This window comes from Vanellus vanellus (assembly GCF_965231255.1).
Source record: "Vanellus vanellus genome assembly, chromosome: Z".
NCBI lineage: Eukaryota > Metazoa > Chordata > Aves > Charadriiformes > Charadriidae > Vanellus > Vanellus vanellus.
In genome coordinates, this window is record NC_138908.1 from 53,258,373 (window position 1) to 53,273,547 (window position 15,175).

The 15,175-nt window shown below is 49.8% G+C and overlaps 1 long non-coding RNA gene across 1 annotated transcript; it reads right to left on the reverse strand.

Moving 5' to 3' along the window:
* Positions 1-5,904: 5,904 nt before the first annotated feature.
* On the reverse strand, positions 5,905-9,350 carry LOC309683390. The gene is made up of 3 exons (XR_014270202.1): positions 9,243-9,350; positions 8,282-8,449; positions 5,905-6,955 (listed from the first exon to the last, which is right to left on the reverse strand). It is a non-coding gene; the product is annotated as an uncharacterized lncRNA (long non-coding RNA).
* Between the last annotated feature and the right edge of the window lie 5,825 nt (positions 9,351-15,175).

Here is a 15,175-nt window from a genome sequence, read left to right on the forward strand (position 1 = left end):
AAATAGAGGTAAATAGATTAGGATTAAGTAACTGAAGCTGCCCTCTGTGCTTCGATTGTGACTGCAGAATTCCTTTGAATTCATCTCTCTGCAAGGAAATCCAGTGCAGCTGCTTGAAAACCTTCTGACTGGAGAGTGAGCGAGAATAGGAAGCTGCTAAAACTTCGGCTGGCTGTTAGGACTGGTTTTGAATCAAGAACAGGAGAATGTCCCAGCACAAAAGACACACATGTTTAAAAGCTGAAAAGCAAGACAAATCAGGAGATTCAGGGTCTCTCATCTTATGAAATAAATTGCATTACACTTACAAAATGTTATGCCAATGTAGATTTCTATTTACCAAATTAAGAAGCCTGTAGGTGATTGAATGATCCTGGAGGGAGTTGGTCAGGAAGGACAGGCACATACTTTCAGTAATCTCTCCTAAAACTACAATGCATTTAGGTAGTAATTGCCTACTAGCAGCGGGTGCCATTTGACGAAGCTGAAGGACACAAACACAGCCAACCCAAGTTAAACAGGGGGGTTGGAGCATAACTTTTCATACACTGCAGCTTGAAACTAACATGGGTAAAAGAGGGCCTCTGATTTGGTGCTGCCTTTTCTGGAATGTATAGTGCAACTGGATCTAAATTTTGGGAGACTGCCCAGTTTCAGATGTCTAAAGCCTCTGTTGAAAGCAGTGGAGACTATACACTGCCAAAGTTTTATGTATGCAACTGCAGATTGATTGCCTAATGGCAGTGGTGGGCTTTGATCATGAGTGTCTGGAGAGAGAAGTCTCAGTAGGCGCCCTTTTCCTCTTTCTTCCCTTTACTCCTCTAACTCCTCATTCTACTGTTTTTCTATGTTTTCCCCCCGTATTTACTACAAGCCCTTCACTGATGCCTGGGAGACAAAAGTTCCTCTCCACATATATTTCTTTTAACAGCTTGCTAGCTGAGGACTATGCAAGAGGAGTTAACTGAAGAAGGTGCAAGGGCATGCAATTGCTCTAACACTTTGTCTATTTTGGGCTTTATGGGTGAGAGAAACAGATGCAGATAATTTCCTCTCATTCTCTGTTTCTTATTAGTAAATCGTGAAGAATTCTTAGGTACAGAACATCCAAAAGGGATCATCATCTGTATGCAAGGGAAAATTCTTTCCTTACAGTTTGGTCAATGTGTGAGTCAGAGTCACATAAAAGATGTAATAAGCTGCTGCTTCTCGCAATTAGAGATTTTGTTCTGATGGCAAATTAAAACTTAAGTCCAGCAGAATTAGGTGAGAAATCTTGCAGATTTCCAGCTAACCATACATTGTGACTCCAGTTGGCAGCTAATAGGACTCAGAAAATTGCTTTTATTGGCCCCTACTTTCCATTTTGCATACACTTCTGGAATTGTGTGAAATGACAGCAAACTGCCATGAATATATCCTTAGTCTATATTCATTGCTCACTTCCTTCCCTTAATGAAAAGGGCGATGCATCAATTTTTCTACCTTTTTACCCCCCCCCCCCCAAAAAAAAAGTAGCACTCTTAGTACTTACATACCTAACAGATGGGATGAAATGACACAGAAATGCCTGACAGTATAGGCTCTGTTTTTTAGTCAAATATCTTGCACAGTCAAAGAATTAAAACATTTTTTTTAAATCATGCTTGCCCTGAAATCAGACTGTTCATTTTTCTTTATAACCGCAGTTATGGGGAACCATCTGAGAAGCTTCCAACTCTGCTACAAAGACAGATGTTTGAATGATCCCCTCCTGCTCAGTATCAGCTGTTCAGCAGAGCTTGCCTCAGAAATAAAGGACCAGTTACCTCCTAATTCTGGCTGCCTTTTCAGGAATGATGCAGGGATTTATTTTTTTTTTAATAACAAAGGTACCTTCTTTGTTCTGAGGGTCAGCTAAGAAAGCCTCGGGCAAGCGCAGATTCATCTCACCGTCAATAGAATTTGCTGTGGCTCCTTACTCTTAAGCTTTACTTACAGGCCAAATATACAACCGGTATAATTTTTATGAAGGTATAGTGGAGCTCATCACCCTAAGTCCCCCATGGATTCTGCATCGCTCCCTTTCAGGCGTGAGGGATTCACTTATTTGATTAGCAGCAGCAGATCAGGCCACTTGAGAAAGAATGTAGGTATCCTCACAGTCCGTTCTGCTGTGGAAACAGGGTGAGGTAGCGAACCTAATTCAGTGTTCAAAGACAAACAGTTTTGAAGGCTACACCGTCACATTGTTTTACTCATAAGTCAGTGTCCTTGGGAGTGGATGTGAAGAGGATCTAAAGAAATGAAATAGAGAACCCCCAAACCAGGTAAGGATATAGTGCCAGCGTGCTCTTTGGGGTTGTCATGTGATTTTCTCTAAACAGGCCGCACAAGGAGCCCCCTGAACATAAAAGCAAGCTACATTGCTGTTTTCCTTTCCTTTGATCCCTGGGTTACCATTGTAGGAGAGGTTCTTTTCCTTCAGAATCTAAAAGCCTTTTGAGAGGTGAACCACAAAGTGAAAAATAAAAATTAAACTTGACTTTCCATACTAGGGCCTTGACCGGGGAAAAGAGCAGGAGAACCTTCCCTATAAGTGAACTCCCAGTTTAACAAAATCATAAAAGGCCCATAAAAGATTAAGTATAGAAAATAATGGCAGCCCAAAAATATGGTAACAAAACACAGTAAATCATTCGTGGAGAGAACCCGTTTCATTTCCATGAATTAGGATGACCTCTGCATACTTCACCAAAGTTCTTATTTTACCACTCCTGAGCTCATAAAAGAGGGTATATTTCATCCCAGGGGTAATGTTAAGATACCGTGAGTTAAGCCCAGAAATATGTGCTGAACATCCCCCCCATTACCAGACTGGGTGGAGCCTGTGCACAGGACTAAGACTTGAGTAACCCTTTCAAAACCTTCCTCCTCTGGTGGCTGTCCCTGCTATTACAGCTGTGGTCTGAGGAATTTGTCCTTGTGGAGAGGTGACAGTCTATGTAGCAACTGGGCTTGCTGGAGTCTCTGGCAGAGATCTTCATTCACACTTGATACTGCCTCTTGGGTATTCAACAGTCATCAGTGGGCTGGAGGTACCATCCCTCATGCATGGGTCACGAAGGGAAAGAAATTAACATAAAAATGCAAGGCATACTGTGGCCATAAGTAGCACTAGGAGGACTACTGTAACATGGAGTGGCTTCCAGCTCTGATAAATTACACCAAAATCTAATCCAGGTTCTCTAACAGCAGGCATCCTCTAAGAGCCACCTTTGCCCCACCTATCATTCTTAAATGTGCTGTATGTGCTTCAGTTCCTAGAGGTGCAGGACAAAGTCCCAGGCAGCTATTCTGCTTGGAAATGTTAGGAATGGGCATATTCACACGGCAAGGAAAAAATGTTATCTCCATCTCATCTCCCCATCACCATTAAAGCTGTGCTTGAACTCTGCCATGGCTCTCCTCAACCTTCCTTTCAAGACAAAACAAATCTGGGTGCTTCATCCTTCTTTGCTAGGTCTCATTTTCACTTATTCTTGAAGGTGTCTCCTTTTTTTTCTCATATATATGTCAAACAAAGACTTTGTTTAGCCTTCAGTCTAAATTTCTGCTATACTGTAGGAAGTGGAGAACTGCGTTTCATTTCATGACTATGGTAGGAGCTGATGCTCTCCATTTTGGTGGGTTGCACAGCTCTGCCAACTTCATCTGCCTAAAGCAAAGCGGAGATCAGGCATTGCACACTCTGCTCCTCGTGGAGGTGATGGCATCCTGGTGTTAGCTTCTCTGCTTTGTAAAATGGGATGACACTGGTAACCTGGCTGCCTTTGAAGACTTGGTTGCATGGCAGAGGTAGATAGTAACAGTGATGACTTATAAACAGCCAACTGATATTAGATTTGAGCTGGTTAAGAAGTTCAGGGGGAGTGGGGGAGGTGGTGTAAAAAACCCTCAGCAAACAGTGATGTTTCTTCATGGAATCATCATAGAATTGCTGAGGTTGGAAGGGACCTTTAAGATCATCAAGTCCAACCATTAACCTACCCTGACAAAAACCACTTCGTGATGACATGGCATTCGGGAGCACATGGTGCAAAGCTTAGACTGCAAGAAACTGACAGCTCTGTGGAAAAGCTGGGCATAAGCATCTCTGCAGGCACCAAGCTCGCTGGTAAACCTGCCAGGATGATTCCAGAGGGTGTTAATTTTCAGTTTGCTTAATGAAGAAGTGTGCAGTGATACCCGTAAACAGTTTGAAGCACTCACCACACCTCGGTGAATTAAGAACTAAGGTGAATTCTGGAGCCTTAATATAGACTTGTGTCCATAAGCATTATTGTGTGCTACTTAGAGGACCTGAACAAGGCTTTATTCCAAGCAGGGTACGTAAACCTAGTAGGTAATTTTTACCTTTGCTTCTCTCCTGTAACGTGAGTCTAATGGTCCCTTCACCTCCAAGGGGTTTGTGTACAAGCAAACGAAGCCATGTTTGCAACGCCCTCGTGCACTGTGACAGGAGGGAAGCGCTTTTGTCACAGGATGTGCCCCGTGGAAGCGCTCAGGCAGAGGATGGGTCTCTCAGGTCAGGGTCAGGCAAGACGGTGTTTGAGGGGTGGCACAGGCAGATGCTGACAGCTGGAGTGGGGCTGGCTGGTTGCCACCATTGACTCTCCTGTGGAGCAGGCCGGAGCTGCAGACAGGTGCCCTGGGCCAACCCCAGCCACGGAGAGGGCCTCCTCGCCCCAGAGGAAAGCCAGGGTGGGCACCGGAGGGCGACGTGGGGCTGAAGGGGCAAGAACCCAGACGTGGCCCCGCGCTCCACGCCCGGCCCTGCAGCTGCCACCAGGCTCCCTTGGGGGGCTGCCGTGGCCTGGGGGGCGCGGGGGAAGGGGGCGAGGGGAACCCGGGCCCACAGCTGCAAGAGAGGAGGGCCGAGAGGCAGGGCGGGCCTCACAGCCGGGGGGGCAACCCCACAGTCGGGCCGAACCCCATAGCCTGACCGAGCCCCCCCCCCGGCCGGGCCGAGCTCCGCTGCGGCCCGCGGGCGGCGCCAGGGGGCGTCCGGGGGCCGCGCTGCGCGGCCGCGCATGTGCCGCGCCCGGGGCCGGGCCGTACCGCTGCTCTCTCCGCCGCCGGCAGGGCCCTGCGGCAGCGCGGGGGCGGGCTGCCAGGCGCGGGGGCGGCAGCGCTTTGGCCTGCGGAGCGCTGCTCTACGAGGCCGCTTAGCCCCCGCCTGTGGCGGCCGGAGGTGTCGCCGGTGTTCCCCCGGGGAAGCCGTGCCCTGCCAGAAGGGCGGCAGCGCTCCCCGCCTCCGCCCTGTGGCACGGGGAGGCTGTGGCCGAACGAGGCGGCTTTTCCCCCGACGGGGGTGAAAGCTTCGGGCGGCCTAAAAATAATCGCGGCCGGGGCCGGGCCGGCGGTCGCTGCCGTTCTTCCAGCGGCCCCGTCAGCGGAGCGGGGTGCAGGGGGCGGACGGGACGGGACGGGACGGGACGGGACCCGGGTGCCGAGGTTGAGCGGGTCGGGGGGGGGTGCGAAGGACACGGCCCGGGCAGGTGGGGCGACGGAGGGGCAGTTCGGCGGCGGTGGCCTCAATAAATCCCGTCGAGCGAGCTGGGGCGGGGAGGCGGCCGGTGGCGGGTCCCGGGGAGGGGGTTTCCCCGCGCTGTGGAGGCGGAGGCTGTGCGTGCGCGGTAAGGGCCGGGGGGGGGGGGGGGGGAAGGGGGTGCGGGGCGGGTGAACCCCACCGCCTTAGCAAAACCCGGCCGCTTTCAGCCTGGTAAGGGGACGAGGAACACGGCGCAGAAGCTGAAATTAAGCTTCCCGAGCTTCAACAAAAGGCGCCCGTCTCCCCTCTCTCCATCACTACCTCTCCCCCCTTCCCCCCAAACCATGTCTTGCCTTGTGTTTGTGGGCTTCTTACTTTTTTTTATTTAGTCTCTTCACGGTGGTTTTATTGCTGTGCGGGGCTGGGAACGCGTTTGCGAGGGGCTGTCCGCCTTGTCGAGGAGCGGGGGCTGGCGGCAGGGAGCGGGGGAGAGGGGGGCGGCGGGGCGGGGGGACACCCCGCTGCCCCTGCCCTCTGCCTCTCCCGCCGGGTGCTTCTCGTTACCTGCTCGCACACAGCCCCAGGGGGTTCCCTTGTTTGACACACGCCGGTCCGGCTGGATGTTGCGACGGAGAGATAAATAGCGATACAAAGAGAAAGCGCCCAACTTGGGGGGCAACGTCAGTACTGCACTCCGGTTTTGTAGGCTTTCCCTACCTATCAAAGAGAGTTTATCACTATTCTTCAATAACCCGGAAAAAAAAAAAAAAAAGACAACTAAAATCCACTACAAATATAGAGGAATTAGAGACTCTTAGTATTTGAGTGGGCTCGATGTAATCATACGGAAAGGTTTACTGCTCAGTAAGAATAGGTATTGAATTTGTCGATGCGGTCGCAGACGAAAAAAAAATACCCTTTCATTTATTTCTCTATGCAATTGCGGAGCGTTAGTGCTGAAATTAGGGTAACGGAGAAACAATGTGCATAATTTACAAGCGAAAAAAAAAAAAAAGACAATAACGATTGAAAAGAACAGGGGGGTTAGCAGCGCACGAAACCACGACGACAGTAGGCTTATTAGACGCAGGGAATGTTTATCTCAGTTTCTTCATAACAAACACTATTTTTATAACAAAGCAGTTATTGATCCGTGTCATAACAATAATCAGTATACGAGCAGGATTTTGCCCCTTTCTCTCGTGCGTAATGATCGTGGTCTGTTGGCTAGAATGTAATGATTTGTAGCTGCAAAACTCGGATTTTCATCTTTTCAAGAGGCTCCCCTTACACACGTTTCAACCTCTATGTGCAAAGAAAACTAGTTGGCACTTATTTTATCCATTTGACTTCGTTCAGTCGCTGGCCTCTGGCCACGGAGGGCATCCTACATGAGGATACTCTTGGCGGTAACCGCAAATCCTGTGAAGAAGATTGCAGTGATCGGGCACTTCATTCACTGCAGTGTTTTTGCTAATGTGTGCGGGTGTCCAGGCGCAAGTGGTATGAGACCTTTCCAAATCTACAGCCATGAAGTTATCATTTCTGCACCTCAGACTGTACCTATTGCGTACGTACAAATGTGTATGGCATTATAATCTCAAGGACGCTGGTTTTTAAAGTCTGCATTACTGTAATTCACTTGACAGGAGTGGATTTCTCCCTTTCCCTTCCCACCTACTTTGTTGCGTCCCTTCACAGCGCTATTTGCATTTATGTTGGACAGCTTGTAGCCCAACACAGAGCGACAAGGTTTTAAAATGGACACAGTAGTAGTGTCAGCTGGAAGCTTTCGGACAACGCGAGGAAGGGGGGGAGGGAGGGGAGGAAATATTTAAACGCACTTTAAAGTACTCTGTTACCGAAACAGTAGCTGCAGAACTGCAGCTGGGAAGGGGGAGCAGAGCTATTTAAATGATATTTGAATCGGACCCGCGTTCTTAGTGCTGCTTACGAACTGCATATGGAACTCCCAAAAACTGTTCAGCAAGTGCCGACAAAATGTATTTACCAAGGGGACAAGAAGGCAGGGCAATATTTTGATCAGTTCTTACTGATTTTGGTAGCTGGGCGCACCGTTAGGGTCATCGTAAGGGTAGCATCTACGGTAGACTTACCAGTTTAATATTTCGGGTATTTCCCTGCAACATTTTAGAAACGTTTCTTTACTTAGGCAAATGCTCCTGTCGACTTTGTTGAGAGTGATTTGCCAAGCTAAGGGAGCCATTTCCTATAACAGGTAGTTTGACAAGGAAAACCGACGGTCTTAAATATCAAAGAGTAGTCAAACCGCAATGAGATTCAAAGCAGGGAGTGTTGGAACATTTTGTTCCAGCGAACGAGCTAAAAATAACAGCCCCCACCCGTGTTGGAAGGGGGTTGATTTGCCCACTTGGAAGGGCCGGTAGGAAATAGAAATTAAATTATTAATGTAATCAAACAGAAAAATCTGCCCGGAGAGTTGAAGGGTGAAAGGGTTTTGTTCTAAAGTGTCAGTGATTTAAGCAAGCCCGAGTCCAGAGCCGGGGCTCTGAGCGGGATTTGATGGGTTGCTGTGAGCTTTAATCTAATTTTATACCTTCCTCATGGCACATCAGAATGTGTTTGAACAAGGTCATAATAATGCCAAACTGCACAGCCAAGTGTAATCCTGCTGCTCCAGCCGTTCTGCCACTCGAAGCCAAACCTGAAAGTCTTATTTTCAGCCCAAAAGCAAGCTCCTTCCAGAGCTCCACATTTTTTACTTACCTGCAGGACAGGCTCTCAAAAGATGTCAGAAACCGCTTTGACATCCATTTCGGAGATTAGCGGCTAAATGCGGTGCACGTCAATAAGGAAATGTTTAACAATATGACAATTACACCATCCACGTTATTGAGATATGTGGTGCCACTTTAGAGACTTTCACCATCCACACTGCGGGAAAAGAGTGCTGCTTTACTTGCAAACCGCAGGGGGAAATAAAAACCAAAAGCAAAACAACAACAGCAAAACCCGAAACCCCCAAGTTTTTAACCCACCAACCACTTTTTCTACAGGCAGGGGAGGCTTTCCCCTTTTCCAATAAACGCGTTTCCAGACAGCTATTACTTCCCTATTGTCGTGAGCGGCGTTGGGGTTTGTTTTGGGGTTTGATTGTTTAAAGCACAATAGAGACATCGCAGAAAGAATAACCCAGGGCAGCCCAGCTGAGCGCTGCTCTGTCCCCACCTTCCCCCCCCCCCCCCCCCCGCCTCGCCCCCAGCTCAGCCGCGGAGCGCCGCGCCGCCTCCGGGGCTCGCTGCCGGGCTCCCGCCGCAGCCCCCGGGCATCCCCGCTCAGCACCGCCGTCCCGCCGCCCCCACGCCCTCCCGGGCTGAGCCCCGGGCTGCCGCCAGCCGTACCCTGGCGGGTCCCCGCTCCCGCAGCCGGTACCGGCTCCCCAGCCGTCCCGGTGGATTTGGGGGGCTGGAGGGGGGGGGGGGGGGGGAGGGGGAAGCTCGTGTCCCCTTCGTACGCCCTTTATTTTCACCTGGCGCTAGAGCACAGGTTCTTGTAAACACCGTGTCGGTCCCCCCACGCCCAAAACACAAACATAAGGTCTCCCCACCCTCGGCCACTCCAAGCCGCCCTCCCTCTCCGGGATAGGGCGGCCGTCCCGACTTCTCCTCTTCCCCGAAGGCTTTCTTCTGCCCACCCAGCCAGCCGGGGCCGGACCTTCCCCCGTTACCTCTCTCGTCCACCACCAGCAGCAAAAGGGGGAGTCCCGCACCTCCGGCCGCCCGCCCCAGCCTCCCTCCGGGTCCCGTCGGCGGGACTTCCAGCTCTGCTCCCCTTGTCCTCCTGTCTGTCTGTCTGCCCGCCTGCCTGCCTCCTTTTTATTTTCCCTGCCAGTGACTTAAGCCCAAGCCAAAGGAGGCACAAGGAAAAATACAGCCGTGGGCTCCAGATCTATAAATACAGCTCAGAGCGAGCGCCCAAAAGTTTGGAAGGAGAGAAAGGAACAAGGCAGCGTAGGGAGACAAAAGCCAAGGACGGCTCCGCCGCCGCCGATGCTCTGGCTCCGCTCGGCTTTGGCGGCGACGGGCCGAACCAGTTTGCTGTTGGTTTGGGTGGGCTTTTTTCGGTGTCAGGGCGGCGGCGGCGGCACAAGGTTCGGCGCACTCATCACCTCGGGCTTAAATACCTGAATTTTCGCGAAAAATACCAGCCGACCGATCAGCCAACTTGGTAGCTGCTACCGTGAGGGGAAACTTTCCTAATGCGGCTGAAGCTGCTCGTGGAGGGTGGGTTTCTTTGCTTTGTTTGGTTTGTGTTTTGTTTTGTTTTTGTTTTGTTTTGGGTTTGTTTGGCTTTTTGTTTTGTTTTGTTGGGTTTTTTTTGTCTTTTTTTTTTTATTGTTGTTTATTTGGGTTTGGGGGTTTTGTATTTTTGGTTGTGGTTGTGTTTTTTGGTTTTGGTTTTTGGTTTTGTTTGGGTTGGGTTTTTTTTTTTTTTGGTGCAGCTGGTGAAACCTAAAAGGCTGAACATTTCCTTGTTCTCTCCGTAGTTTCTGTGTCCATCGGCGAGGGAGAGAAAAACAAGCAGTCGGCTCTTTAAAGGAGGGGTAGCGGCGCCCCTACCTGTTCTGTGCTATTGTCCTTCGGGACACTCGTACGCGGAGCTGCGGTCCGCCGTAAAAGTAACACAGGGATGTCAGAGAGGAAATGGCCAACATATGTCTCCTGTATCCTAAGTATATATTCATGTTGACTGCTTTTTTCTTCATCCTACGTAAGCAATTGGTATCAGACCGAAAGTATTGCTCTTAGGACCGAGTCGTACTGTGCCCAGAATAACAACAACAACAACAACAAAAGAGTCAAGGAAAGGCATACACTGGGTGAACCGGGGAGAAACAGACCCATTTTTGGAGGCTGTCTACTTGGGAGACGGGGGTTGTAGGGAGGGAGCAGATCCGGCGTTGGGAAACGAAGCGAGCAAGCAGAGAAAGTGACTTCCAGTGCGGGGGCAGCCTTTGGAAGCGCAGGGAGGGACAAGCCACGCTGCTCCGCGGCGAGGGTGCCAAGTGGAAGCAGCGAGAGGCCGCAAAACACAGTGCGGAAAGATGCTGCCGGCAGCGGCCGCCTGCAGCGAGCGGCTCCCGCCGCCCCCGGGACGGGCCGCCCGGCCCCGCCGGCTGCCCCGGCCCCTCCGCGGCCGCAGGGCAGGGTGAGGCCCCCACCGCCCCCCCCGGGAGAGCGAAATAACCGGCGGCGGCGGCGGCTGCAAGACAGAAATGAAGGGGGCCGAGGGAATACGAGCTGAGAGGCAGGAGGAGGCAGAAGGAGTTAATCAGAAGGCACAAATAGACAGCAGCTCAGCGCTGAAGCTTTGCAGGAGTTACTGCCTGCTTTGCACGCCAAGCGCTAGGCAGAGGGAGATATCCCCCCCGCTGAAGGGCTCTGCAGGCTGCAGGTTTCAGAGGAGCTGTTTTGGGGACGCTCCTACATCCCACACAGTTGCAGGAGGCAGCTTTATGGTGCACTGCTACAAAACGGGGGGGCTGGAGGCTCCTGCTCGTCACCCTGCCCCATGTCACTGTCACCCAAGGAGACAGGGTTGGATCGGCTTGCCTGGCTTCGAGGTTCTTGTTTACTTAGGAGATAATTTTGGGGTTGGGGGAAGGATGAGGAGAGAGAAATCATGTATCTGATCTATCTTGGAAAATTCACTGGTGGTCAATGCCTCAGGAAATCACGGCACCGTGCAGTTTTTGTGGCCATGGGGCCATGGAGCCATCCCCAGTGATGCCTCCTTGGGCTAGCTCTCACCACACTTGGTGTTCCACACGTGTAACACTTGGAGCAGAGGCTTCATCCCCCCACGCACACGTGCTGCCACCAGGCCACCACAGCTTTATTGACAACAGATTTCTAGTAACTGCAGAGTTGTTTTCAGAGGATGGATCGAATCCCCAGCTATAGCAGCCCATCAGCCTGCCCCGGGAGCAAGCAAGGGAGCTGGGGGCAGCCAAGGAGCTGCACACAGATGTGGGTGAGACACCCCACGGGCGTGGGCACAGGGGCAGCGAGGTGCAGCTCGTCCTGCACCCTCAGCTGGCGTCCCCCCTGGAGCAGCCTGCAGCCTGGGCTCAGTCTATTTAAAGCCTCCGCTGCTGCTGCAGACTCCAGGCAGTGTGTGCCAATCCCCTCGGCTTGGCAACATTATTTTTGGCTGCGGCTCCCTCCCACAGCGTAGGAAATACAGTAAAATTAAAACAAACTGGAAAAAAAAAAAAGAAAGAAAGAAAGGAAGAAAGATGCCGAGCGAGTGCTGCGGGTGCGGGAGGAAGAGCCCACGGGTGCCATGTGTCTGCCACGCCACACTTCCGTGGCACCTCCGCCTGCCTGTTGTGGGGTGGCAAGTATGGGTTGAGAGCAGGTGGCATGGTAGTGCAGACCCATACTGACTGCCGTGAGGCCTTCCCCACTGCAGTTGTTGGCCCTGCTCCCCCCCTTCCCTCCCCCAGGCTAAAAGAGGGTGGCCACCCCTATGGTCCATGCCATGGGGGCAGCAACTTCCCTCAGGTCCTGGAGAGGCTGCTGGGGATGGCTTTGGGACCACCCTGGACTGGACTCCAATTTAGGTAGGATAGACCTCTCTGTGTGGACACCACTGGCTTAGGGATGATGCTGGGTCCCTCTGGTGTGACTTGGCTTTAGTCTTCACCCTGACTTCAGGGAGAGGCGTTAGGACACACTGCAGCTTTGCTGGTGGAGGTGGAGCCTGAATTCTGATGTCGTCTATTCCACTACCACAGCTCAGCCTTAAGAACAGAGTAGTAACGAAAATAGACATTTAAACAAATCCTATTCCTGAATGGAGGCCACGAGAGTCATAGGCACAAACACATACCTGAAACAAAGAAGCTCGTGCTTTCCCAGAAAACTTTATCTGTCAAAACTTCACAGAAAACATGAGAGGATGTGGTTAGGGAGGGAAAGTAAATCCATTAGGGAAAAAAGAAACCCCTTTCACTGGTGCAGAAGAAAACACCACATAACTTTGTAATGGGAAAGCACTGCTTGATTATGTTTTTTCCTTTAATCTACCAACCTACGCTTCCACCTCTATACAGAGAACATGAATATATATGTTCATTCATGTAAAATACATTCTTTACCGAAAAACGGGTAGTATTTCTCCTTACAGGCTGTAACTTAATTTTGCTACTTTCTTTGGAGAGTGTCATGTATTACTTTCCCTCACACACTGTGAAGTCTGATAGAGCTTTCCCCATGCCCTTACACACCTTCTTGCTGCTTCAGCTCCTCCTACTTCAACATATTTTACTTTCTTTGGCTCAATAAGAAGCAGAAGGAAGACAGGGAGGGCTAATGATAGAGATGATGGGGGTGGGGGCTGGGAGGATAAAGAAAGAGGTGGAAACTGCTTTGCTTTGGTTTTGCCTTAGCACCACTCTTGTGACAAAGCTTACGTTTGCTCACCGTAGTCAGACAGAGCTGCTTTTGGCCCAGACTGACCTCCTGCTGCTGGCAGTCACATCTTCCTCTGACTTTCTCTACTTCCTCTACTCAGAAAGCTGAGTGCTGTCCTGCTCCGTCACTTGCTTGTATTAATGCATATTGTACTGCAAAATATATTACTTCATTAATCCGTTCAGGTGGTTAACAGAAAGATTAATAGTCTTACCTTATTAACTTGAGTGCACGTGTCTCTATATTCAGAGTATTCAAAGAACGACAGGGTATGATTAAGCTACAGAGAAGTTCCATTATAACCTTGTTTTCCATATGTTCAAAGCGTTTTGAAAATGTCGCCTTTGGAACTCAAATTTCCTGTGTCTAGTAAAAACTATTAACGTGCCAGGAAGTCTTCCTCTGTACACAAAACCCAGCCTTTCAGAAAATTCACTGCATGTTTAAAGTATGAAGCAGGACTTACATTTTAACTTAAATACTTCCAAATAAAATTTTTCGCTCTGAACTTACATGTCCTTGAGAGCCAGGATTGCTTGTCCAGCTGCTGGTACAGGCAGGATATGGGTTTCATTTTAAAATGGGCTGTGAGAGGCTCAACATATGGAGTGGCTGCTGCCAAAGTCCAAAACCCTCATGCCAAAACCCTCACTGCTGTACTGCAGTTCCCTGGGCCTGTACTGTTCCACTCTTCTTCCTCCTCGCGGCTTACCTCTATGCAACGCAAATTACCTGTGGTCACTTGTGGCTTATACACATGTAACTCTGCCGTCATGCAGCTCATCCTATTTTTACATGCTTGTCTCACCTTGGATGTGCTGCTGAGGTTAACCAGCTCTTGACAACACCAGGCTCATCAAAGGGTTTGGTTACCCCCTGATGTGATCATAGTTTACAGTTTAATTTTGGTAGGTACATGGAAAATCAACACTGACAGTAACATACCTTCAGAGACGGAGATGAGAAAGCCTGCTGTGATTTCAGGGTGTGCCCAGGGAAGCACTGCAATTGCAGCAAACTATGGCAACAACACACCTTGCTGTGCACCTGTACAGCCATGACTATGGTGAGCTTGAAGGGTCCCTATGACTGCCTCAAATATCTATTTTTGAGCTGAAGATTTTATTTCATTTTTTGAAAGAAAACTGTGACTTTTAGTTTAGCCACTATGGCTTCTTGTTTCTCCAGGGAGTGCTCCTGGAAACACTCACACAAGTACAACAGTGTAGAGTGGTACTTCTAAAATATTGTCTCCAAGTCCAGACTGTAGATAACCAACATTTGCATGTAGTAAAAATCCTCCTGTCAATGGCTGCTTAAATTCCTCCCCCCCCAGATGTTACTATTTGCCTTTAACATTTAAAGTTTAAAGTACCAAACTCAATAGGCTTCTTGGCCAGACCAAACTTCCTGTAGCTCACCAGCCCTCTCTCTACCATTGTATGCTCTTCACTCAGCAGCTCATGCAGCGACAGGTGAAGTTTTTTACACCTGAGAAAGTTACTTGTCTTTTTACCGGTAATCTCTCCTTGAAAATATCCTGGAATGACTCCTCAGTCCATTTTCCCTGACTACTCTTTTCAGTCAGGTAAGAAACTAATCTGAAATCCCTCCCATAACGCACCCATGAGCTGTGAACATGGTTGCTAGCAGATGAGGTATGAGCCAAAATACAGGGATAAAGGAAGAGGTCTGTGGTCTTGCCGTGGCATAGAAGATACAGGAGCAATTCTTTGATTTCCTTAAATAGAGGACAAATTCTATGCTCTTCATTTTTCCTGGAGGAACTTTCCTCCTCTCAAACTGGGTCAACAAGCAAAGCAGAATCAACAGAGTACAACAAAAGGGCTTATAGATCCATGAAGTACACATCAACTCTGGACAGAAGTTGGATGAACATTTAAGCCAGTGAAGCGAGGAAGGGCAGCAACTACAAAAATCAACAAGCTATGGAAAAGGAGAAAGGTAAAGTGACCTCTCTTTAGAAAATCTGAGATACAGCTCTCTGACCAGGACTGGAAGAGCAGCAGGAAGTCGAAAGAGAGAAAGGAGCTAAGTGGCTGGTCTGTACCATGGTTTCCAAGGCAAGGGTTCCCACTCCTAAAGTGTAACCACCTCCAACATTTTACTGGTGCCCTGTCCTGCATGCTGTCTCCTCGCCCAGACAGTGCAGCCTTCAGAG